We start from the raw sequence: 26,247 nt of genomic DNA, 5'->3' as shown, positions 1-26,247 counted from the left end.
AGGGAGACCTTGCCAAGATAGGCAGCAGCAGGTGTCTCACAGTTACAGAAATTACTCAAACACAGGCAGCAACAACACACATGCAACCTAAGTGAAAGAATACAAATAAAATAAAATAAAATTCAATAAATTTCAAATAAAAATATATTAAAAAAAAAAAAATCAGTTAAAATGACAATCAATCTAATTGAAACAGTAGCATGTTATGGACTCGGCCTCAAGGATTCATAGTTTAGATTTAAAAGCACTTAATGAAATAAATTCAGTCATTTTCCATTCCTTCTGCAGTTTGTTCCAAGCCGAGGGTGCTAAATGGACAAAAGCTCTTTTACCAAGTTCAGTTCGGGCAAATAGAACAGAAAGCAACAAGAAACCATGCGGACAAAGAGAATACGGACCAGCATGTTTCATTACAAGCAGGGAACATAGATAAGAAGGCAGCAACCCAAGTATCGCCTTAAATATAAAACTGTATAAATGAGAGTTCCTCCGACTTACCAAAGCAGGCCATCCTACCTGAGAGTATAACTCACAGTGGTGAGTCTGAAATTTACAGTTAGTGATGAACCTCAGAGAAGCATGATACACAGAATCAACCATTCGAAGACATTGAGCAGAAGCATTCATATATAGAATTTCACCATAATCCAGCACAGGCAAGAATGTTGCAGCAACAAGCCGCTTCTTTGTATTAAAAGAGAAACACAACTTATTTTGAAAATAAAATCTCAGTTTTAACTTCAGGTTTTTCACAGGATTCTCTACATGTGGTTTGAAGGTAAGCAAGTCATCAATTAAGATTCCCAGATATTTATAGGTGTGAACCAACTCTATTTTATTACCTTCAAGAGTGGTTACTGATGGGATTGTTTGGGCTCCTCTCCTTGATTTGGAAAACAACATGAGCTTTGTTTTGTCTGCGTTGAGAACAAGTTTAAGCTGAAGTAATGAGTGCTGGACAGCAAAAAAGGCTTTCTGCAAGGAGTCAATGGCTTGGACAAGAGTTGAACCACAGCTGTAAATAACTGCATCATCAGCATAGAAGTGCAAGTTTGCATCTACCACATGTAGACTAAGATTGTTTACATAAATGATAAATAGAAGGGGACCTAATACAGAACCCTGTGGCACTCCGTTGTGCACTGTAACAAAGTCAGAACATAGACCGTTAGATTTAATGCACTGAGTCCTGTTACTGAGGTAGTTTGAGAACCATGCCACTGCTCTCTCAGAGAGTCCTGACTGGAAGAGTCTAAGTTTTAAAATACAATGATCAACAGTGTCAAATGCTTTTGACAAATCAATCAAAAGGGATGCACAGTGTTGTTTTTTATCAAGTGCAATAGTTACCACTCTAATTGCAGCTGTGATAGTACTGTGATTCTTCCTAAAGCCTGATTGATATTCAGATAAAATGGCATTGGTGTGTAAAAACTCCTTTAACTGCTCACACACAAGAGCTTCAAGAACTTTGGCCAGCACAGATAGATTAGATATTAGTCTGTAATTAGTTAAAGTACAAATTAATTAATGGGGCTGCAACACCCAGCTGCACAAAACCTTCACTTTTTTTTTTTAACAGTTTTACTCTTTGAATATTTTTCATTTCTTACAATCAGAATTCTCCAATAGATTTGTAGAAGAAAATTATTTTCTTTCATGCATCACCAACTGAACCTTTTATGTTAACGTCTCAATCTCCAGCCTAACCTCGTTGAATTTTGCTTAGCAAAGTACTTTTCAACTCTGATAATTAGTAAGATTATATTTCTTATCATCTGTTGGTCGTCTGACCTGATAAACTTCAATGAACATTATAACACAGGAGTGATTGTCTCTAAAAATGGGCTCCTGCATGCTTGCAGACATTTTTCCATCACAACTTATGGATGATGAAGGATTTGATTAAAGCTGTGAAACATTACTGATAAACTTCATGTGATGTTACATTAAAGCCAATTTTCTATTAAAATCAGGGACTTTTCTAACTGACCTCTGACCTTTGAGCAGTAGTGTGTACTGTATGCTTGTATGTAACTGTATCTGACCTGGATTTTATCACCAGTTTCAAATAAGAATCTTCTTTAAAGTCTGTCTTTCAATACAAATGAAGTTAAACTTCATCAAGGCTGATGGTAAACTGTCCCTAACAAGTCCACTTTATTGCGTGCTCATTGACTTTCTCCTATCAGAGCTGTTTAACAAGTCCACTTTATACATGCTTATTAATCTATCACGCTTATCAGTGGCTCATGGTTGCTTAAAGCCTATGTCTGAACTTGAGCACAGAGGCAGAGCATCATTCAATCTTGGCAGCAGCTCCAGGATGACAAACTCCACTTTCTCTGCATCAAGACAGCTCATAACTTTTTTACAGTGTCTCCCTGTCCTCATACTTCTATATATTCTTCTGTAATAGATAACTATACACTATCACTGCAATCAAGCTATACTACAGCTCAAAAGTTTGAAGTCAATTTTCACCTGGTTTATAACCATGTGATCGGTCCACACAGGAGCGATTGTTACTAAAATATGGCGCACGTATAAGTGTGTAGACATTTCCTAATGCATCATGGGTGATTTAACTTAAATGGTTCATTAAACACACAACTGTCAAAAAATTACTGGTAAACTTTGCGTAATTTTATGTTAAAGCAAATATAATTTTACAATTAAGACAAGAATATTTGAATCTGACCACAAACCTTTGAGCAGTAGTGTGTGTTGTATGCATGTGTCTGTCTGTATCTGATCAGGATTTTGTCATCAGTGTCAACAAAACGCTCAATTTTTTTAGCTGTGTCCATCATCAAAATTGAGTTGGAGTGTTTTAACTCTGATGGCAATCTCTCCCTAACAAGTCCACTTTATTGCGTGCTCATTTTCTCCTATTAGTGGCTCATAGGAGTCTAACTAATGAACTGTATACATGTTTTCTAATCTGTCACGCTTATCAGTGGCTCATGGTTGCTTAAAGCCTATGTCTGAACTTGAGCACAGAGGCAGAGCATCATTCAATCTTGGCAGCAGCTCCAGGATGACAAACTCCACTTTCTCTGCATCAAGACAGCTCATAACTTTTTAACAGTCTCTCCTGATAGTCTCATATCATCTGCTCTAATCAATAACCATACACTATCATTACAATGCAGACTACAGCTCAAAAGTCTGAGGTGAATTAGAAATGCCTTGTTTTCAGAATAGACTCAAATTTGGTTTCAGATTGAATCACAGCAATTTATCAAAATAATCATATAAATGCTTAATATTAACACTGATCACAAATCATGAATGATTTTAATAGAATATCTACCGAGGTGTTCAGAGACCCATTTTCAGCAATAATCCCTCCTGTTCAGTGGTACATTGTCTTATCTAATGCAAGCTTAACACATTAAAGCCTAACTTATCACTCAAAACTGCTTTTTAAAGATTTTTGCGCAAACTGAAACTATTGTGGTTATTAAAAAAACAATAAATGTGTCTGGATCATCCCAGTGTTTGTTTTTAACCTCATGAAACCAAGTTTCCATTTTCCTCTAAAGGGGCTGCAACACCCAGCTGCACAAAACCTTCACTTTCTTTAACAGTTTCACTCTTTGAATATTTTTTATTTCTTTTTTTAAAAAAATGTTTATTTATAAGATTTTAAGTTCAACGTTACATAACGTCACACCAGTCAAAGGACATAAGATTCAAAAACAATAACATTTAAGCACAGAAAAAAAAGAAAAAACAGAAACCAAACACAACAAAAAAAACAAACAAACAGGAAAACAGGAAAGAAAAGGAAAAAAAGAAAAACTAAAAACATAAATAAATAAAAATACACCAGTTAGCCAGTACAAATGAAAAGTTCAAAAGAAACACCATTGTCCAAAGAAGATGATCTTCTGTGTGAGTTTAGACAGGGCAACAGAGAGTTCACCAAGACCAGAAGACGTGGGAAACATGTCCAGGAAGGAATCAGGGTCCGGCACAAGAGCAGTTTCACACAAACACAAAGTGCAGTCAAATGGGTTAAAGTTTATGTTAAATTCCCATTAATATGATTGAGAAAAGGGCCCCAGATTTTGAAAAACCTAAAATGGGTGTCAGCCAAACGATAACGGACCTCTTCAATATACAAACAAGCAATCATCTCACGTAGCCAAACCCTGAACAATGGAGGAGATGGTGATTTCCAGGCTCTAAGAATAAGTCTTTTAGCTTCAATCATGCCAAACATTAAGGCTTCCTGAAGAGGACGTCTGAGTGCCAATGAGGTTAGGGAGCAGCCTAGCACTGCAAGTACACCATCCGGCTCTAATTTTAAGTCATAAATCCGGTTATATATATTAAATATCTCTGCCCAGAAACTCCTGAGTGTGGGGCAAGACCAGAAAAGGTGACCAAGGGTTCCATCCATTGCTTTGCATCTGTCACACAAAGACGAAATAGACGGAAAAATGCTGCATAGCTTTGTTTTAGAAAAATGCAAACGATGGAGGACCTTGAACTGTATAAGTTGTAGTCTGGCATTAACAGAGCATTCTTTAATCTTCTTCAACCCATTGGCCCACAAAGCATCCAATATGTCTACTTCCAAGTCCTTAACCCAAGCATCCTTGATGTGGTTAGTAGGTGGTATAAGTGTAAAAAGTGTAGTAAATTGGCTGGTTAGGTGTTTGGAAGTGGGATTTTTAATCAAATAATCATAAAAGTCACTCTGAACAGGGGGCTTATCCAGATGGGTAAAAGAGTGTTTAACAAAATTCCTAATTTGTAAGTATCTAAATAAATGAGCAGAGGGGAGCATACATTTTGATTGCAGCTGAGCAAATGAAGCAAAGCAATTGTCGATGTAGAGATCCTTAATAGTGTGAAGACCTAATGCTGACCAATGCTTAAACACAGGGTCCATCAAGCCAGGTGAAAAAGAAAGGTTTTCAGTTATGGGAGCAAAAATGGGTAGGTCTGGAAGGCACAAAGCACCCCTAACTTGCTTTAAGATCCTAAGAGAATGACCTAGGACAAGATCATTACTTAAAAGTTTGGTATGAATGTTGGGCTTAGAAAACAGAATATCATTAAGTGATGTACCAAAAATTGATTTAGCATTGTGTGCCTCTATCAAAGGCCAAGAAGGACCGCCTCCCTTCTGAACAGCAGGAACAGCTGAAACACTGTTCCAGAAAACCCACGTTCTGCCATTGCAAGCCCAATAGTAGTGCCTGAAAACTGGGAGGCCTAATCCGCCCTCAGAGGAGGGTTTCTGCAAGTGTGCCTTTGAAATTCTATGGGGTTTATTTGCCCAGATGAAAGACAAAATGATAGAGTCGATAGTTTAAAAAAAAGATGAGGTGAGAAAAATGGGTATGTTTTGAAAAGATGAATAAATTTAGGAAGTACTACCATTTTAATAATATTGACACGTGCAATTAAAGAAAGTGGGAGAAGAGTCCATTTATCTATCTTAGCTTTAATACTATCAATAAGTACCTGAAAGTTCAATTTAAATAGTAGCTTACGGTTTCTGGGAATGTTAATACCTAGGTATTTAAAGTGACTGCTGGTGGTTTTAAAAGGTAAGCTAGCGATGAAGCTAGAGTCGAGCCCATCTGCCAATGGCATAAAAATGGACTTGTCCCAATTAATTGTGAAACCAGAGAGTTGTCCAAATTTGTTAATGAGATGAAGCAGGGGAGGCAAAGAGAGCCTGGCATCAGACAGTGTTAGAGCCACATCATCTGCATATAAAGTTATAGTGGATTTGACAGGACCACAGGCTATACCTACAATATCAGGGCTGCTTCTAACTGCAATTTTTCATTTCTTACAATCAGAATTCTCCAATAGATTTGTAGAAGAAAGTTATTTTCTTTCATGCATCACCAACTGAACCTTTTATGTTAACGTCTCAATCTCCAGCCTAACCTCATTGAATTTTGCTTAGCAAAGTACTTTTCAACTCTAATAATTAGTAAGATTATATTTCTTATCATCTGTTGGTCGTCTGACCTGATAAACTTCAATGAACATTATAACACAGGAGTGATTGTCTCTAAAAATGGGCTCCTGCACGCTTGCAGACATTTTTCCATCACAACTTATGGATGATGAAGGATTTGATTAAAGCTGTGAAACATTACTGATAAACTTCATGTGATGTTACATTAAAGCCAATTTTCTATTAAAATCAGGGACTTTTCTAACTGACCTCTGACCTTTGAGCAGTAGTGTGTACTGTATGCTTGTATGTAACTGTATCTGACCTGGATTTTATCACCAGTTTCAAATAAGAATCTTCTTTAAAGTCTGTCTTTCAATACAAATGAAGTTAAACTTTATCAAGGCTGATGGTAAACTGGCCCTAACAAGTCCACTTTATTGCGTGCTCATTGACTTTCTCCTATCAGAGCTGTTTAACAAGTCCACTTTATACATGCTTATTAATCTGTCACGCTTATCAGTGGCTCATGGTTGCTTAAAGCCTATGTCTGAACTTGAGCACAGAGGCAGAGCATCGTTCAATCTTGGCAGCAGCTCCAGGATGACAAACTCCACTTTCTCTGCATCAAGACAGCTCATAACTTTTTAACAGTCTCTCCTGATAGTCTCATATCATCTGCTCTAAGTAAATGTAAGTTATTAATTAAAAGACGACTGTTTCAATCTGACCACAAACTTTTGAGCAGCAGTGTGTGTTGTATGCATGTGTCTGTCTGTGTCTGATCAGGATTTTGTCATCAGTGTCAACAAAACGCACATTTTTTTTTAGCTGTGTCCATCATCAAAATTGAGTTGGAGTGTTTTAACTCTGATGGCAATCTCTCCCTAACAAGTCCACTTTATTGCGTGCTCATTTTCTCCTATTAGTGGCTCATAGGAGTCTAACTAATGAACTGTATGCATGTTTCCTAATCTGTCACGCTTATCAGTGGCTCATGGTTGCTTAAGGCCTATGTCTGTACTTGACCACAGAGGCAGAGCATCATTCAACCTGCCAGCTGCCTATCTTGAGAGCTTTTCAAGGATGACAGACTCCACTTTCTCTGCAGCAAGACAGCTCATAACTTTTTTACAGTGTCTCCCTGTCCTCATACTTCTATATATTCTTCTGTAATAGATAACTATACACTATCATTGCAATCAATCTACACTACAGCTCAAAAGTTTGAAGTCAATTTTCACCTGGTTTATAACCATGTGATCGGTCCATACAGCAGTGATTGCTTCTAAAAATGGGCCCATGTATAAGTGTGTAGACATTTCCTAATGCATCATGGGTGATTTAACTTAAATGATTCATTAAACACACATCTGTCAAAACATTACTGGTAAACTTTGCGTAATGTTATGTTAAAGCAAATATAATTTTACAATTAAGACAAGGATATTTGAATCTGACCACAAACCTTTGAGCAGTAGTGTGTGTTGTATGCATGTGTCTGTCTGTATCTGATCAGGATTTTGTCATCAGTGTCAACAAAACGCTCATTTTTTTTAGCTGTGTCCATCATCAAAATTGAGTTGGAGTGTTTTAACTCTGATGGCAATCTCTCCCTAACAAGTCCACTTTATTGCGTGCTCATTTTCTCCTATTAGTGGCTCATAGGAGTCTAACTAATGAACTGTATGCATGTTTCCTAATCTGTCACGCTTATCAGTGGCTCATGGTTGCTTAAAGCCTATGTCTGAACTTGAGCACAGAGGCAGAGCATCATTCAATCTTGGCAGCAGCTCCAGGATGACAAACTCCACTTTCTCTGCATCAAGACAGCTCATAACTTTTTAACAGTCTCTCCTGATAGTCTCATATCATCTGCTCTAAGTAAATGTAAGTTATTAATTAAAAGACGACTGTTTCAATCTGACCACAAACTTTTGAGCAGTAGTGTGTGTTGTATGCATGTGTCTGTCTGTGTCTGATCAGGATTTTGTCATCAGTGTCAACAAAACGATCATTTTTTTTTACCTGTGTCCATCATCAAAATTGAGTTGGAGTGTTTTAACTCTGATGGCAATCTCTCCCTAACAAGTCCACTTTATTGCGTGCTCATTTTCTCCTATTAGTGGCTCATAGGAGTCTAACTAATGAACTGTATGCATGTTTCCTAATCTGTCACGCTTATCAGTGGCTCATGGTTACTTAAGGCCTATGTCTGTACTTGACCACAGAGGCAGAGCATCATTCAACCTGCCAGCTGCCTATCTTGGGAGCTTTTCAAGGATGACAGACTCCACTTTCTCTGCAGCAAGACAGCTCATAACTTTTTTACAGTGTCTCCCTGTCCTCATACTTCTATATATTCTTCTGTAATAGATAACTATACACTATCATTGCAATCAATCTACACTACAGCTCAAAAGTTGGAAGTCAATTTTCACCTGGTTTATAACCATGTGATCGGTCCACACAAGAGCGATTGTTACTAAAAATGGGCCCATGTATTAGTGTGTAGACATTTCCTAATGCATCATGGGTAATTTAACATAAATGATTCATTAAACACACATCTGTGAAAACATTACTAAAACTGAGTTTATGGCAAACTTTCCCTAACATGTTCAGTTTATTGCGTGCTCATCAATCTACTCTACAGCTCAAAAAAGTTTGAAGTCAGTTAGAAACGTCTTTTTTTCTTAAAAACCAAGATTTGCTTTTAGATTTTGTAAATTAATTGTGAATGCAAATAAATATTATTCCTTAAAACTTGCATAGATCACCAATTATGAATGATGATTGATTAAATATTAACTGGTGTATGGATTACAACAATAATAGCGAGTGTGTAGATTATATTACCTTTCCTCAGTTTATCACATTAAATCTCAGCTTACTAGTGACCCAGCAGTTTTCCAAGTACAGAAGCGCTAATCAACATATTTTTTCAAGTAATATAAAAATCAATTTTATATATTACCTTTTTAAACATCCCATTTTTCTTTCTAATGTCATTAAAACAAGTTTGCACATTTGTATAACAACAGTTGGACCTCCAGATCTTTCAAGCTTTCAGTTTTTTTCTCAGTGTCACACATGGATTAGTTTTCATCTCTTTCAATAAGAAAGTCAAATCTTCAAACCCTAAAGCAATCTTTGTTTCTTTCAATCATTCCAATATTTTTCATCTCCTGTTATATAATTGCAGTTAACCAGAGCTTAGCTACTCTGATCTACAGTGATTTTGGGGGTGTGGATACCTTTTTTTTTCACAGGTGCAGAGCCTTTTTCTACAAAATTACGAATAAACTGCATTTTTTAAAAGTACCATTAACATAAATGTAGACTGACAAGTAACTCAACCTTTAACACAGTGATCAGTAGAGAGGAAAGAAAATAACCCATTTCAACATTTCTAGTTCAGATCAAAATTATTGTTCTGATTAAGGAAACAGTAAATCTGGCCGCATTATTGTCCTGATCCTCCAATTTTCCCTTTCCAATGTGACTAAATAAAATTCAACTTTTTTTTTTAAATAAAAGCAGTTGCACACCCAGATATTTCTTACAGTAAGAATCCTCCAACAACCTTTCAAAAGAAACATTTTTTGTCTTTCCTCAATTTTGAGACCAACTGAACCCACAAACCTGAAGCTGCAGACCCCAAACTAACCAAATGTAATGTTTCCTTAATCAGCACAGTCATTTTTAAGTCTTTATGTGTTATGTTTACTCACAGTTTTGATGCTTGCTTCTTCGACTTGATCCACGATTAGCTCTGCACCATCGCTCTGCTGTTTCCTCTCTCCTCATGCTTCTCCTTCATGCGTCCTGTCCTCAGATATAATCCAACCAGCCTCCTTGTTTCCTCCTTGACTTGTATTCGCAAAATTTCCAGTTAAATTAAGAGAAATCCAGAAAAGATTTCCTGCTTCAAAAGCTCTTCCAGTTGCCTGTCTTCTTGTCCTCCTTCAAATGTGCATTTTTCTACATTTGTATTTATTTGACTTCATATTGCCATGACAACACAAAAGCAGGTGGTTCTGTCCTCTGCTGGTGTTCCATAATGATGTAAAAGTATGTTAATAATCTTTAAACAGACACTCACTTATCCTGTAAGAGCAGGAATTTAACTACAAACCCTCATAGTTCCCATCAGTATCATTCATTCTGCTCTGCTTTTCAAGGATGACAGACTCCACTTTCTCTGCATCAGGACAGCTCATAACTTTTTAACAGTCTGTCCCTGTCCTGATACTCCTACATCATCTGCTATAATCAAAAACCATGGACTCTCACTGCAATGTACGCTACAGCTCAAAAGTTTAAATACAATTAAAAACGTCTTGTTCTATGACTACAATTATTTTTAGTTTAATGTTAAGGAACACAAAATTAATCAGAGAATTAAAGCAATATGAACACTTAATAGTAACACTGACCATAAATCATGAATGAGGTTTAATGGAATATTAACACGGATGTACAAAAGCCCATTTACAGCAACAATGTCTCCTGTCTTCCAGTGGTACATTTTGTTATCTACTGTAAGTTTATCGTGTTAAATCCCAACTTATCAGTCAAGAAAAGTTTTTTCCGAAGATATCAGCACAGACCAAAACTACTTTGCTGATTAAGAAAATAATACATTTGGACTCGTGACTGTGTGGATCATCCCATTTTCTCTTTTCACACTGATTAAACCAAGTTGGCACTTTTCCATAAACAATGTGAACATTTGGGTGTGCCACTGCCTTCAACTTTTTATCAGCTTCATTTATGAAAGAATTTTCATGTCTAAACATCATTTTTTTTCTGATATAAAATTTTAAAAATCCTTTACTTCCACCCATTTTAAGACGATGTGACAACAAATTCAACAGATGCCAAATGAAATTATTATTTTTTTAATTACAATTTCTTTTACTTTTGTTATTGTATTTCTTGTCGTTCAAAGGGCTAAGCAACATTGAATGACTTCAGAAGCTGTCTTTTTTTTGTGTTTGTCTTCAGAGTTTAGGAGCTGTGTCTCCATTTCACTAAGGCCTACAATTCTTCAAATAAACTACATTAATTAAATGTACCATTACCATGGAACAGCGGTCCCCAACCTTTTTTGCGCCACGGACCGGCCTTTAAGGTGTCGCGGATAAATACAACAAAATAAAACTAGTTCCGGTACTGAAAAAAATAAAATTTATTCATAACACACGTGAAAAGACCCAGGAAAACCGAGTAAACGATAAAAACGATAACAAAATAATGCTGAAAACCGATAAAAACCCTGAAAACGATATATTTCACACCTGAGCCTCAACTCTCGCGGCCTGGTACCAAACGACTCACGGACCAGTACCGGTCCGAGGCCCGGGGGTTGGGGACCGCTGCAATGGAAGACTGCCGAGAACTGACCAAACATTTAACACACTGAGCATAAGGCAACCCATTTCCAAGTTTTTTTAGTTGAGACCTAAACTGTTGTGCTGATTAAGGAAACAAGACATTTTTTGCCACATTAATGTCACGATCATCCTATTTTCTTTTTCTGCTGTGAATAAACCACCCAGATCTTTAAAGCCTTCTGCACTTTCACACATAATATTTCTCCAATTCTTTTTGGAAATAATTTCATCTTCATTTTGAAAATAACTGAACCCACACAGCCGGAGCTTCAGAGCCCAAACTAACCAAATGTAACTTTTCTTCAATCAGCGCAACAATTTTGAGCTCTTAGTTTGTTTTGTCTGCTCACAGTTTGCTGTCTGCTTCTTCTACTTGGTCCACGATTATCTCTGCACCATCTTTCTCCTGTTGTATTTCTCCTCATGCTGCACCTTCATGTGTCCTGTCCTGAGATGTATTTTTCCTCATTGAAATCATCTGGGTAACAAATGAAGCCTTCATACTTATCAGGCTGCAGGAGTGGGCTCATTAATGTGTTAGCTATTATCTCCATCTCATCCAAAGCTTACATAACACGGGCATTTTCTTCTTTTTTTCTTGTTCATTTTAATTGACTTTCTTTACATGCACAAATCAAAAATGTTGTCAGGTCAATCAAATCTGCAATGTTTTCTTTGATTTCTGATGAACACCTGTCTGTGCTAATTTTTACTGTACATTTCATGTTGACATCACCCAGAACAACATGTGTGTGTGTGACAACATGTGTGATGGCTCTTAGACATCTATATCCACTTCCAGGGTTTGGTGGCTACTTGTACTAGGGAGTGGCTTGTTTATATTTGTCACCATGCTTAGTTACTCAACTGAGACTATATATGGACGTCTGCAACCTCAGTTTCTATCGCTCATTCTTCCAGGTCATTTGGGATTATTTGAATTTTATTTGCCTTACACACCCATCCACACACTTCACATATTACAGACATTGACTTTGTTTTTTAAATACATTCATTTTTTCAGTGAGGTGTCCATTTCTGTCTTTCCCCTTCAGCCAGGGGTGTGACATGAATGGTGGATGATGCATGTGATGACAGTCACACATAATTAAGGGTAAACGCTGAACTTAATCACCTGAAATCATCATAAAACTTAGACTGAGAGGCAACAAAGACATTTATTATTTGTAGAGTAGTTTAAAAATATGTACAGCGCCCTCATTTAATGTAATTAAAGGATGAAAGAGAGAGGGATTGGTTAATCCATAATGTTACAGATTTAGGGGCTTTCACACAGGACAGATCAACAATTGAATGACTCTATAAAATATATTGAGTCTTTGTATGCTCTAATGAAGCTCTGAGGTGTGCTGGATTTGATCACTGTCAATAGACACAATTAATCTGACTGACAGAGAGAAGGCCAAGACCTCAGGAGGACAGTTCATCATCTTCTTATTCAGCTTGTTTTAGAACTGAAGATGAAGATGAGAGGTGAAATGTCTGCATGCCCTCTGCTGGGAGTGAGTGAAAACACTTTTACTGACGGCTGGATCTAAATACTGAGTTTGGTGCCAAACGCACCATTAAACAGGGAACATGTCTATAGAAGAAGAAGATCTTGTCTTGTTAGGAACTTAAATTGTAAATTTCGAGTGTTGGAGCTGTTTGCCTGTCAAACCACGGACCATGAGCATGGAGCGGGAGTCAGGAGCACGTTCACCAAAACCACTTCTTTCCTTCTGTTTCACGATTGTTCACATTTCTCACTGTAAATAAACACACTGACTCTGATGGGAAACTCCTGCATTTGGTCCCGGTTCTTGCCACGCATCTTGACATAAATAATAAACACTTTGATTTAGAAACTGCATTTTGTGTTCACTTGTGTTATCATTGTCTTATATTTAAATTTGTTTAATGATCTGAACCAGTTTTTCACAGCACTGTACGTACGTAGAAGTTCTGTTCAAACTCTATGAACAGAATCATTCTAACAATGTGAACCAAGCTGTCACTGCATCTGTACTAATGCTCAGTTTGTAAGAACAGACATGCTACAAAACAACCCCAAGACATGCGGGGTTCTTCAGAAGATAAAGTGCTGGTGCCGTGTTCCACCGCCAGACTTGCACACAATGTTGCAGAGATGTGCCAGCCAGGAATGCACAGGAGCCTTAAAGCCATTTCCAGAACTTTTCTTTTAAGTTAATTGTAATCAATCAATCAATCATTTTATTACATGGTGTTTTGGAAATGTAATTAATGATCAAATGATAACTACAACAGCAATAATGATAATAATAATAATGTTACTAAGAGTTTTTAAAACAACCAGACCTTCATCCTTTGTTCTGAATCTGTGTGTAGAACACAAACATATTCATGTAATGAAATACAGATGACTCACTGACTTGTGACACTATTGTTTCTGTTTCTTTAGTCATATCTCCTCCTGTTTACCTGCTTTAGTGATGCTGGCGTCTCTCTTACACCATCATCACTTTCTCCACTTCACCTTGAGGTAAACTTGCTTATTTGCAAAGAGAAGTAGAAGCATGACAGTATGTGGATGATCCAGAGTCATTAACAAACACACAGTGGTAAGAACAAAGTTTGCACAGGTTTTCTGTAATTTTGTGTGTGCACGTGTTTTTTGTTTGCACAGGATAACGATGTTTCCATACACATACTGAATGAGGACCAATGTTTTTGAATGAAAACTGGATCTACTTAGTTCTGCCTGTATTTTCTTCACATGTCTACACTGATATGAATGCACAATTTTAAGAGTTTAACCAGCCATAGAGGGAACGGTGCCACTCCACCTTGGAAGATGAGGGCCGATTTAAACTTTTTATATTTTGTGTTTAATATAGGAAACCTAAAAAAGATGATACAACACATTAACACACAGAGTACATAATAACACAAATAATCGTACTGGCGATGATTGCTCGTATTAGGTGAATTAAAATCCACCAAGAATGCATTTAAGGTTTTGTTTCTTTCATTACACTTTCAGTTGACATGTGCTTTTCAAACGTTATATTTAAACTGTTTAATATCGTGGTCATTCCATCCACTCACCTTTTATCTTTAATAGTTTTTTAGATGTTGGTGAAAAAAGTGTTCATGACAGTGCAGATTTCTGGTATTTTGTGTAAATTAAACATGTAACAATTCAATTATTTCTAATAATAAAAAAGTGTGAAACTGACGTTAGACTTGTGTTTGGAAATGAACCACCCCATGTTGTGTAGCTTTGTGGATTTTATACTTACTGGATACATACGTATTTATTATATAGGCTACAGTACATAAAATGAAAAAATTGCATGTTTTATGTAACTGAAATGTTTAATCATGTAGATTAAAGAAAATAAGAAAGTTACAAAGTATATTTATATGAAACATGTGTACACTCACTGCATTTGATGTATTTTAACGATATATAATGCGTATTATGGAATGTAACACCTGAATATGTGTAATTTCTCCACCCCATTTGATTTCCGTGCCACCCTAAGAACATTTCTCTATCCGCCCCCTTCAGTGTTACAATGTTATGTCTTCTGTTCAGTACAGTCAAAAAACCAAAAACATTTATTGTTGATCGCTTAAGGATAATCTTATTGTTGCTCAGGGCCTCTGTGAGTTTGGTTTGCATGATCTCCTTAGTTGAATATGACGGCAGCTCCAAGGTTAAGAAGCACGTGTGTGTGTTTGACTTGCATCTTGATTTTGTCCATACTGAGAATGGGCACGCGGTCAAATCCTGTCACAAACCCCAGAGGAGGAAAAAAGTCAAACTCAGTGAGGTTTTTTTTATGTGTTAATTTTTGTGCACAACATCTGAAATCAGTCTGTCAATTCAGGCGTTAGTGCTCAACCATCTCAGCTGTTGGTCAAATGCTTTTTCCATCAAACTCAGGTCATAAAACCCCAATATTTTACTTTTTTAACTCCCTGATATTCGTTGCTTTGTTGTGACTCTTTGGACATACTGAAGAATAAGATTCACACTTATTGTTTTACACGTTAACATGAAATACAGTACTGACAAAGGAAAGCTTTCTTCTTGTTTTTAGTCAGTTCATCAAAGACCTCCCAAAACATCTGTATGGTGAGATGGTCTGCGCTTTATTCACCTTCATAATGTGTGTTCTAATCATAGTGAAAGAGACTGTTAGATATACCAAAGATAACTCATTCACAATAATGGGATGTGATAAAAGAATTGCAGACAAATTACATCTTTGTGTCACTAACAGCTGTTTACCTGTTTCAGCTTTTCCCAGTCACTGAAGTCTTTGCCCACCATCACTTCTTGCAGCTCCTTTGGCCTGAAGAGTTTCACCAAATCCCGCTCACACACCAGGAAGAAGCCTCTCTTGAACTCCTGAAACACATTCTCCACTGATGTGTTGAAGGCATGATTCACGTAGGCATCCCCAAACTCCTTCCTGTTTGGAAGATAAAAGTAGTGATTTACAATCACACTTTGGTCAAATCATGAACTGTTCTGTTCCATTTTGTTTAAAGAGTAGTAGCTTTATTTCTCTGCCACTGATATTTTACTGTGGTTACTTGTCCCATGGTAATTCATTGTTTAGAAACTTGAAAATTTGTGGTGTGCTTCAAGGATATGCATTCGACCTTGCTACTCTTTCTGTTAGATGCTTCACATTGGCCACAAACGAGTTTATGTAATAAAGCTTTGTTTCTTTGTAGATGATATGCGGTTATATATTTCTGTAAGCTGACTTTACAGATCAGCTGCATTTGTAGGCTGATCTAGTTATTCGATTAGATTAGATCATAATAAGTGATGACTTGTTATTATCTATAGCATCTGTCTGGCTGGAAGAAACTATGCTTGCTTTTTCAACATATACTATGAAAAACATTTTTTTTTCAAATAAATGTCCCAGCTTTCATCACTTGTGACTCTATTGTACTACTGGACTCTTTCTTCTTCACATCGTGTTAAGGAAACCTTAGACTGCAGTAATTAGTGATTTACTGACACCAGGTAAGCAACATTTTTATTGTTCCAACAAATAACCAATGTTACATATGTTAAACATTTATTATTGGAAATAATTCAACCCCACCAGAATTAAACAAAACACAAAGAATAAAGTGATAAATAATACAGAAGTGCTCTATTGGATTGTATTACATAGTCAGATGTTTATAGCAATATAGTAGTTATAAAGCAAAACATTCTCCTGTTCATGTTTGTCTGAGCATAAAAATTAGATTTGATTCATAAGAATTATAATGCAGCAGTAACTTTAGTTTTAACTTTAGCAGTAAATTATTGGATAAATTATGACATATTAAGAAAAGTCAGATAATTCTAAAGTGCCTTATGATGCTGATGCTGTTACACAGCTGTCTTATGTAGGGATGTTGAATTTTTTGCATTTGCTATAGTGTAATATTATTGTAATGCACAGTGTAAATTATCCTGAAATTATCCTCAGCACAGACACAGTGCACGCTCCTTTAGAGCTGCATACGATCCACCATCACAGTGTGAAATCTGTATCTGCTAGCAGGGCCTCTGTCAGTCTGTCTCGCATGATCTCCTTAGTTGAGTAAAAAGGCAGATACAGATTAGAGTGACATGTCTCTGACTCAGGGAAGTGCTGATCACAGGTGCTGCTCTGAATTTGCTTAACCCGAACCTCCATATGGACCTGGTCCATGCCAAGAATTGGAGCTCTTCTAAAACCAGTCAGGAACCCTGAAGAACAACAATGGAAAGAAAATATAAGTTTACTTAATTAATGATAGTTAGACAGCTATCAATGTCAGTATATTGTGAAAAAGCTCATCAATATCCAAAAAATTCTCACAATTCTATATGAAGATAGCACTGCTCATCATTTTTGGTCATTTGGTTGGCTCACCTAAGCTAGCTTATACTAAAAATGTTATCTCATTAAGCAAATAATTAACAACTTTTTAGTGAATTTGAAAACTTTTGCATACATCTTATCATCATCACATCACAGGAAAAAGTATTTTTGCATATTTGTCACATTTATGTGTAATAAGTAAACACAATTGCTAATTTATAATTTCCTTCATTAAGGGAAAAAAATATTCAAGCCTAGCTGGCCCTATGTGAAAAAGCAATTGACCTCTAAATGTATTAACTGGTGGAAGCATCCTGACAGCAAGAACTGCAGTGAAGTGTTTGTGATAACTGGTAATGAATCTTTACAGCTTTGGGAGGAATTTTGGCCCACTTTCCTTGGCATACGTTTTTGTACTTTGAACAAGCATAATAAAAACAGAATCAGGGCCCAGTGCAAAAACACATGGCTTTTTAAAAAGGCTTAACCAGGCTATGAAGAATCTTTAATTTGACTGAAATATTGTTATTAAGGTATATTCGTCAGATCTACTGACCTATTCAGATTATAGTAAGAGAGTCACTACGTTGTCATTATACTTAAAATCATCTGTCAGAATTTGAGGTGTTGTGTCTCTTTTGCATTTGATGACTAACTCAACCATAAAGCAGCTTTACAGTATATTAATCAGAACAATGCTGCTCTCTAATATATCTTGGTAAAGTGCAGAAAAATCGAATGTTTTATATGATACAGTGTGATTTCAGTAACATATCATAATGGAGGCTTGAGTGATTTAAGCATCTCAACACTGGACTCTAAAGCAGTGGAGATGTGTTTACTGGAGTGACGAATCACACTTCTCTGACTGGCAATCCGATGGATGTGTCAGGGTTTGGTGGTTGCCAACTTGTCTGACTGCACTGTGCCAAGTGTAAAGTGTGGTGGAGGAGCGGTTTTGTTGTGGGGCTGTTTATCGGGAGTTGGGTTCGCCCCCTTAGTGCCGGTGAAAGGAACTCTCAATGCTTCAACATATCAAGACAATTTCATGCTTCCAGTTTGGGGATGGCCACTTTCTGTTCCAACATGGCTGGGCACCAGTGCACAATACAAGGTCCATAAAGACATGGAAGAGTGAGTTTGGTGTAGAAGAACTGGACTAGCCTGCACAGAGTCCTGACCTCACCCTGATAGAACATATTTGGGATGAATTAGAGCAGCAACTATGAGCCAGGCCTTCTCCTCCAACATCAGTGTCTGACACCACAAATGCACTTCTGGAAGAATCGTTTAAAAATTCCCATAAACACAATTAAACCTTGTGGAAAGCTTTCCCAGAAGAGTTGAAGCAGTTATAGCTGCGAAGGGTGGGCTGACTATTATATTATACTATCATACAAAAGTCTGGATTAAGACTGAGATGTGACTCAAGTTCATATTTGTGTTAAAGCAGCCGACTGAGTGCTTTTGGCAGTATGCAGTACACAGTTATTGTGCTACAGGACAGCTGTGAAACTACAGCCTGTGTCTGTTTGGCTGACTGTACCTGTTTGAACTTTTCCCAGTCATACACGTCCTGGCCGACCAGCACTCCCTGCAGCTCCTCTGGTCGAAACAGCCTCACCAAATCCTGGTCACACACCAGGAAGAAGCCTCGCTTGAACTCCTGGAACAGACTCTCCACTGATGTGTTGAAGGCATGATTCACATAGGCCTCCACAAACTCCTTCCTGTTTAGTAGGGAAAATTTTAAATCAGCAAACATTTCACAGAGATAAAGGTGCTGCAGATGAACCTCACAATCATGTCATGTTTTATATGCTTACTTATTTTGACCTGTCAGTGGCTTTCCAGGAGTTTGAGGATCCAGGTCAACTTTTATCCCATCCCAGTTTTTCTGTAAATTAGTTATAAATCAGATGAGTTTAGCTGCAAAACCTGAGAATGAGACAGATTACTGATCATCAGCACTCAGCAGCTTTCTGCTGCCAAAAGGACCGTGACACTGCCCTACTTCTTTGAGCCTCAGGAGAAGGACATCAATCCAAAACAGCAGACAGCCTTTTCAAATACTTTTCTCTAAAGAATGCAAATATGAAGTATTGTTGCTCCCCTTTGTTTCTGATAATGTCACTTTTACAAATCGTGTCTCATCAGCTCTCATGGCTGGTTTGGCTTTGAGGGTCGGGGAGGACAAAAAGCTATTAAGGACCTTTTGATCTGCAGTCCAGTTCTCCTCTAAAGTATTAAGGAAACTAAAACTTGTTTTATTAGTTTTAATCTTTTAACTTTATGCATCAAGCAAAAATTTAATTATATGCAACATTCTGACTAGAAGAAATTTGTTTAACATTTAAACCTATTTTCTGCACATTCCAGCACATGAAATAAAAAAAATTTGTGTTTACACTCAGTCTTTCAAATAAATGCAAGTAAAACACAGCAGAAATAAATAAAATCAAAGACTCAGCGGTCCTGTTGCTCTATTTTCACCTGTATAGCAGGCGGATGTTTGCCCTGGACCTGGTGCAGGTGTGCCGCAGCGGTCAGTGGAAGAATCCGCGAGTCTCTCTGTGAATTTCCAATCCCATAGTAGCGAACTCGGTGCTTGCTTGGAAGTTAAGGGTTTTTTTTCACTGTAAAAATAAGTTTTTGTCACTTTTTATGGAATCAAACTCAAAGTAAGGTCAGTACTTCCACGCTTTAAACGCTGCACGGTCATACTCTCTCCGCACTCCTGGATAGATTATCAATTGTTGATCTGCACACAGCTGTTATTGTCATGAGACACTCTGGCAAAGAAATTACGGTTTTAGTAACGCAGTAACGCAGGGTGCTTACGGGAAAGTAACAGTAATCTAATTACCTTTTTTGCAATAGTAATCCCCTTTATTACTCGTTACTTAGCAACTCGTTACTTAGTAACGAGTAATCTGATTACAGTAAGGCGTGGGCAGTTAACATTTCTGTTAACTAGTCATGATAGAAACCAATATTTTTGTCCTAACATGGTTTGAATATGTTTTACTACAAGCTAACATTTACAGCATGACTTTAAGCTAGCACCATCAAGACGGTAAAAGACACTGTAATATGTAGAAATGCATGTAAAAAGTGTTATATTAGCAGTGGTTGTGCTACTCCACACAGCCACTTTAACATTACTGACACTGGATTTCTTACCTGTAAACAGTGGGTCATGTGTGATAAAAGCTTGTGCAGAAAGTAGCAGGTGTAGACTGGCCCATAGCACTGTATGAAGTGATAAGATGTAAAAGGACATATATAGGGTACCTTAAAGGCCGCCTTAAAAGTGTTTCCCTGAGCTTTTACTTGCAGCTTGATATCTAAATAAATGTAAATAAATGTGAATGAAAAAAAAAAAAAAAAAAAGCCAGAAAAAGGAGGAGCCCGGAGCTTCGTCTTTCGCTCGGCCTACCCCGCTGTAGCAGACGGACCGTCAGAGACTCGAACATGGCCGTTAAACTCTGGGGTCTGAATGCTGGCCTCTTAAGGCCGTGCACCACACAGCCGGCCAGTTAATGTTATAAAAAAAAGGACATTTATCTTCTGTTGTTCAACTTTTTTTTTTCACTTTTTAAAATCTATTTAGCTTCTTGTGCAGTATTGTTCCACACAAATGACACATGGAAACATAGCTATTTTTTATTGGCTTTCACAAAATGGGACTGCCAATGTTGTACATGTTACCATGCCAAAGCCAGAAACCTGCTGGCGGCGCCATGTTCTCACCACTAGGGATGGGTACCGGTATCCGGTGCCATCATGGCACCGGTTCTGACATAAACGGTAGTAACCAGACCGAAAAGCAGCGCGCATTTCGGTGCTTTATTTCGGTGCTTTTTTTTTCCTGAGCTGTGATACACTTTCTTCTTCCTTACATTTCTATTGGCGGTTGGCAAACAACTGAAAGGTGCATTACCGCCACCAACTGGTATGGAATGATACACTTTAGATTCTAGCCAATCATTTTACGTTTCGAGGATAGTAGGCGGGTCCAGGTACGTACGTTCTTTTAGAGCAGAGCTACAGATTAAAAATGCCCAAGGCAAAGCGGTCAAAAGTCTGGCTGTACTTCACAGCAAAAGATGCAAACTCAGCAGCCTGCAACAAGTGCTTTAAGCTGATACTGTCAAAGGAGGTCACACTTTAAATCCGATGAACCTAGCCCTGCCAGTGTAGCAGAAATGATGAGGATGATGATGCAGCAGCAGCCGTTCTTCTCTGCGTGAGTAGCTTAATGTTGTTCGTGTGTAATTTACGTTGAGTAAGCTAACCGCGTTATTAAATTAATGCATGTAAGGTGAACTAGCAAACACCATCATAGCTACATGCGGCTGTCTTCTTGTTTGATGGCAGATACTCCCTTCACCCTGGCCAAAAAGGCTAAAATGACCGAAGAAAAAGTGGAAAACAGCTAAACATGAGAGGTTTTTGGACAAAGTTTGTGTTTTTTCCATTGTTTAAGCACTGCTTCCAGCCCAGAGTGATACCATATATGCCCCATAGCTGCAGAAAAAACTAACATTGTTATCTTTTTACAAAAAAAACAGCTGAACATGAGGTTTTTGGACCAATTTTGTGTTTTCCATTCTTTAAGCACCGGTTTGAGCACCGTTTAAGCACCGGCACCGTTTCAAAAGTACCGGTTTGGCACCGGTATCGGATAAAACCTAAACGATACCCATCCCTACTCACCACACTCTTCAGCTGCAGCTTTGTTGCCTCTTTTCGGCACACCTACCTAGTCCCACTCATCCACTTTATCTGCTCATGGCTTTACCCACACTGACCACTCCTTTGATTAAGGTAAATTCAAGCAGGTCATTATAAAAAAGACACACAGCTTATCATCTTATCCTTGTGCAACACCTAAAACCACTCTGTTCATTTGTTTGCTAGATTAGCCGCTAGCATACACACACTGTGTTAGAGGCTTGTTGCACACAGTGTTGCCAATTTAGCGACTTTGTCGCTATATTTAGCGAGTTTTCAGACCCCCTAGCGACTTTTTTTCTAAAAAAGGTCGCTAAAAAAAGACGTGAAAGCGCATATCGCTTTTACTCTCAACAAGCAGCGGGTGCTGTAACGCAGTCAGTTCTTCTTTTACTCTTTTACTCTTACGCTGTTTTGTGGATCACAAGGTTTAAAACTACTTATAAACACACACACACAAAGTAAATCCACCAGAGTGCCTATTTCGGGTCACTTTTGCCGGTGTTGTGCCAAAAAGTGATTGTCTGCCAAAAACTGATTTCCAATGTTTCTGTGTATTTTTTATGTGTAATATCTTTACGTATGTTCATAAATAGACTTCGGTGAACAGGGATTACAAAGGGGTTACATATAGAAATAAAAAAAAAAATCTGTTTTTCAAGTATCTTTACAACTCTGTGTTAATATACTTACATTATAGCCAATCCGGTCCTTTATCCCCACTTAAAATATTTTTACAGAACTATTGCAATATTTGTTGGCATTTCTGCTGTCCTCTTGGCTTACTCTTACAAAAGACATTTTTAATGTTAATGAGATTTTTTTAACTGCATAAATAAAGGTTATATAAAAGTCACTGCCAAAAACTGATTGCAGCTTCTACCTTGTTACACGAATGTTGTTTGTGGCTCAAGATGACTTTATGTCATCCATAAGGGATGCATTTGACATATGTTTAACATATTATAGGCCAACAAGTTACTTATAGCAGTTTAAATACGAGCAATCAGTTTTTGGCAAATACCGGAAATCAGTTTTTGGCAGACAATCACTTTTTGGCACAACACCGGTCCAAGCCCGGGTAAAGGAGCAGGGTTGGAATTGTCCATCCATCCATCCATCTTCATCCGCTTTATCCGGGGCCGGGTCGCGGGGGCAGCAGCCTAAGCAAAGAGGCCCAGACCTCCCTCTCCCCAGCCACCTCCTCCAGCTCATCCGGGAGAACACCAAGGCGTTCCCAGGCCAGCCGAGAGATATAATCTCTCCAGCGTGTCCTGGGTCTGCCCCGGGGCCTCCTCCCGGTGGGACATGCCTGGAACACCTCACCCAGGAGGCGCCCAGGGGGCATCCTTGTCAGATGCCCAAACCACCTCAGCTGGCTCCTTTCGACGTGGAGCAGCAGCGGCTCTACTCTGAGCCCCTCCCGGATGGCCGAACTTCTCACCCTATCTCTAAGGGAGATGCCAGCCACCCTTCGGAGGAAGCTCATTTCCGCCGCTTGTATCCGCGATCTCGTCCTTTCGGTCACTACCCACAGCTCGTGGCCATAGGTGAGGGTAGGGACGTAGATCGACCGGTAAATTGAGAGCTTCGCTTTTACACTCAGCTCCCTCTTCACCACGACGGACCGGTGCAGCGTCTGCATTACTGCAGCTGCAGCCCCAATCCGTCTGTCGATCTCCGGCTCCCTTCTCCCATCACTCGCGAACAAGACCCCGAGATACTTAAACTCCTCCACTTGGGGCAAGACCTCATCCCCGACCCGGAGTGGGCACTCCACCCTTTTCCGGCTGAGAACCATGGCCTCAGATTTGGAGGTGCTGATCCTCATTCCCGCTGCTTCACACTCGGCTGCGAACCGCTCCAGTGCGAGCTGGAGGCCCTCACCCGATGAAGCCAACAGAACCACATCATCCGCAAAAATCAGAGATGAGATCCTGAGGCCACCAAAGCGAAAGCCCTCCGCCACTTGGCTGCGCCTAGAAATCCTGTCCATAAAAATTATGAACAGAACCGGTGACAAAGGGCAGCCCTGGCGGAGCCCATCACCCACCGGGAACGAGTCCGACTTATTGCCGGCAATGCGAACCAAGCTCTTGCAACGGTTGTATAGGGATCGAATGGCCCGTAGCAATGGGCCAGACACCCCATACTCCCGCAACACCTCCCACAGGACACCCCGAGGGACACGGTCGAATGCCTTCTCCAAGTCCACAAAACACATGTAGACTGGTTGGGCAAACTCCCATGCACCCTCAAGTATCCTCGAGAGGATGAAGAGCTGGTCCAGTGTTCCGCGACCAGGACGAAAACCGCATTGTTCCTCCTGCATCAGAGGTTCGACTAGCGGACGAACTCTCCTTTCCAGCACCCTGGCATAGACTTTCCCGGGGAGGCTGAGGAGTGTGATCCCCCTGTAGTTGGAACACACCCTCCGGTCCCCCTTCTTAAAGATGGGGACCACCACCCCGGTCTGCCAATCCACGGGTACTGCCCCTGATCTCCACGCAACATTGCAGAGGCGTGTCAACCAGGACAGCCCTACAACGTCCAGAGCCTTCAGGAACTCGGGGCGGACCTCATCAACACCAGGGGCTCTGCCACCAAGGAGTTGTTTAACTGCCTCAGTGACCTCGCCCCCGGAAATTGGCGGGTCATTCCCCTCATCCCCAGACTCTGCTTCCTCCTCGGAAGACGCGTCAGTGGGATTAAGGAGGTCCTCGAAGTATTCCTTCCACCGCCTGACAATTTTCTCAGTCGACGTCAGCAGCGCTCCGCCAGCACTATACACAGTGCAGGTAGAGCACCGCTTTCCCCCTCCTGAGACGCCTGACGGTTTGCCAGAACCTCTTCGAGGCAGTCCGAAAGTCTTTTTCCATGGCCTCTCCGAACTCCTCCCACACCCGAGTTTTTGCTTCAGCCACTGCCCGAGCCGCATTCCGCTTGGCCTGTCGATACCTGTCGGCTGCCTCCGGAGTCCCACAGGCTAACCAAGCCCGATAGGACTCCTTCTTCAGCCTGGTGGCTCCCTTCACCTCTGGTGTCCACCATTTGGTTCGGGGATTACCACCACGGCAGGCACCAACCACCTTGCAGCCGCAGCTCAATGCAGCAGCTTCGGCAATGGAGGCGCTGAACATGGTCCATTCGGACTCAATGTCCCCCGCCTCCCTCGGAATGCTGTTGAAGCTCTGCCGGAGGTGTGCGTTGAAGATCTCGCAGACTGGGGCCTCTGCTAGTCGTTCCCAGCACACCCTCACTATGCGTTTAGGTGCACCAGGTCTGTCCAGCGTCCTCCCCCGCCACCTGATCCAACTCACCACCAGGTGGTGATCAGTTGACAGCTCAGCCCCTCTCTTTACCCGAGTGTCCAGAACATATGGTCGCAGGTCTGGTGATACGATTACAAAATCGATCATCGACCTACGGCCTAGAGCGTCCTGGTGCCACGTGCACTTATGGACACTCTTATGTTCGAACAAGGTGTTCGTTATGGCCAAACTGTGATTAGCACAGAAGTCCAATAACAAAGCACCGCTCGGGTTCAGATCAGGGAGGCCGTTCCTCCCAATCACGCCCCTCCAGGTCTCGCTGTCGTTACCCACGTGAGCATTGAAGTCTCCCAGCAGGACAACAGAGTCTCCAGGTGGAGCACCTTCCAGCACCCCCCCCAGGGACTCTAAGAAGGCTGGGTACTCCGAACTGCCACTCGGCACATAAGCGCAGATGACAGTCAGGACCCGTTCCCCGACCCTAAGGCGCAGGGAACAAACCCTCTCGTCCACCGGGAAAAACCCCAACGTACCGGCAGCAAGCCGAGGGGATATTAGAATACCCACCCCAGCCCGCCGCCTCTCACCAGGGGCAACTCCAGACTGAGACAGAGTCCAGCCCCTCTCCAGGAGACTGGTTCCAGAGCCCAAGCCGTGCGTAGAGGTGAGCCCGACTATATCTAGCCGGTACCTCTCAACCTCACGCACTAAGTCAGGCTCCTTCCCCACCAGAGAGGTGACATTCCATGTCCCTATTGCCAGTCTTGGCAGCCGGGGGTCAGTCCGCCAGGGCCTCCGCTCCTGGCCGCCACCCGGCACACAATGCACCCGACCCCTATGGCGCCTCCTGCGGGTGGTGGGCCTGCGGGAGGATGGGCCCATGTCTCCTCTTCGGGCTGTGCCCGGCCGGGCCCCATGGACTAAGGCCCGGCCACCAGACGCTCGCCCTCGGGCACCCTCCCCGGGCCTGGCTCCAGGGCGGGGCCCCGGTAACCCTATCCCGGGCAGGGTAAACTGTTCCCTCGGTGTTTTTTTCA

General features: G+C 40.2%; 1 long non-coding RNA gene across 2 annotated transcripts in view; it reads right to left on the bottom strand.

Annotated features, from left to right (window-relative positions):
* LOC146513629 (uncharacterized) overlaps positions 1-26,247 on the bottom strand; it is a 101,816-nt gene that overhangs the window by 47,254 nt on the left and 28,315 nt on the right. The window contains exon 2 of one of the 2 annotated variants that reach the window (XR_014874981.1): positions 1,567-3,584. This is a non-coding gene — a long non-coding RNA (uncharacterized LOC146513629). Of the gene's footprint in view, positions 1-1,566; positions 10,302-26,247 lie in introns of those variants that run through there. The other variant, XR_014874980.1, reaches the window with a different exon arrangement.

The sequence above is a fragment of the Neolamprologus multifasciatus genome, chromosome 7 (assembly GCF_963576455.1).
Source record: "Neolamprologus multifasciatus chromosome 7, fNeoMul1.2, whole genome shotgun sequence".
Taxonomy (NCBI): domain Eukaryota; kingdom Metazoa; phylum Chordata; class Actinopteri; order Cichliformes; family Cichlidae; genus Neolamprologus; species Neolamprologus multifasciatus.
Note: the sequence above shows the minus strand (reverse complement) of the source record. Positions and strands in the feature narration are given on the sequence as shown.